The 964-nt window shown below is 61.2% G+C and overlaps 1 non-coding gene across 1 annotated transcript; it reads left to right on the forward strand.

Moving 5' to 3' along the window:
• Positions 1-328: 328 nt before the first annotated feature.
• Positions 329-484, forward strand: LOC119348134. The gene has a single exon (XR_005168748.1). It is a non-coding gene; the product is annotated as a 5.8S ribosomal RNA (ribosomal RNA).
• The last annotated feature ends 480 nt before the right edge of the window (positions 485-964 follow it).

Raw genomic sequence — 964 nt, forward strand, 5'->3', positions numbered from 1 at the left:
TCGCCGCCCCCGACGTCGCGAGAAGTCCATTGAACCTTATCATTTAGAGGAAGGAGAAGTCGTAACAAGGTTTCCGTAGGTGAACCTGCGGAAGGATCATTGTCGTGACCCTGACCAAAACAGACCGCGCACGCGTCATCCAATCCGTCGGCGACGGCACCGTCCGTCGCTCGGCCAATGCCTCGACCACCTCCCCTCCTCGGAGCGGGTGGGGGCCCGGGGTAAAAGAACCCACGGCGCCGAAGGCGTCAAGGAACACTGTGCCTAACCCGGGGGCATGTCTAGCTTGCTAGCCATCCCTCGTGTTGCAAAGCTATTTAATCCACACGACTCTCGGCAACGGATATCTCGGCTCTCGCATCGATGAAGAACGTAGCGAAATGCGATACCTGGTGTGAATTGCAGAATCCCGCGAACCATCGAGTCTTTGAACGCAAGTTGCGCTCGAGGCCACTCGGCCGAGGGCACGCCTGCCTGGGCGTCACGCCAAAACACGCTCCCAACCACCCTCAACGGGAATCGGGATGCGGCATCTGGTCCCTCGTCTCTCAAGGGACGGTGGACCGAAGATTGGGCTGCCGGCGTACCGCGCCGGACACAGGGCATGGTGGGCGTCCTCGCTTTATCAATGCAGTGCATCCGGCGCGCAGCTGGCATTATGGCCTTTGAACGACCCAACAAACGAAGCGCACGTCGCTTCGACCGCGACCCCAGGTCAGGCGGGACTACCCGCTGAGTTTAAGCATATAAATAAGCGGAGGAGAAGAAACTTACAAGGATTCCCCTAGTAACGGCGAGCGAACCGGGAGCAGCCCAGCTTGAGAATCGGGCGGCTGTGCCGTCCGAATTGTAGTCTGGAGAGGCGTCCTCAGCGACGGACCGGGCCCAAGTCCCCTGGAAAGGGGCGCCTGGGAGGGTGAGAGCCCCGTCCGGCCCGGACCCTGTCGCCCCACGAGGCGCCGTC

The sequence above is a fragment of the Triticum dicoccoides genome, unplaced genomic scaffold (genome assembly GCF_002162155.2).
Source record: "Triticum dicoccoides isolate Atlit2015 ecotype Zavitan unplaced genomic scaffold, WEW_v2.0 scaffold86478, whole genome shotgun sequence".
NCBI lineage: Eukaryota > Viridiplantae > Streptophyta > Magnoliopsida > Poales > Poaceae > Triticum > Triticum dicoccoides.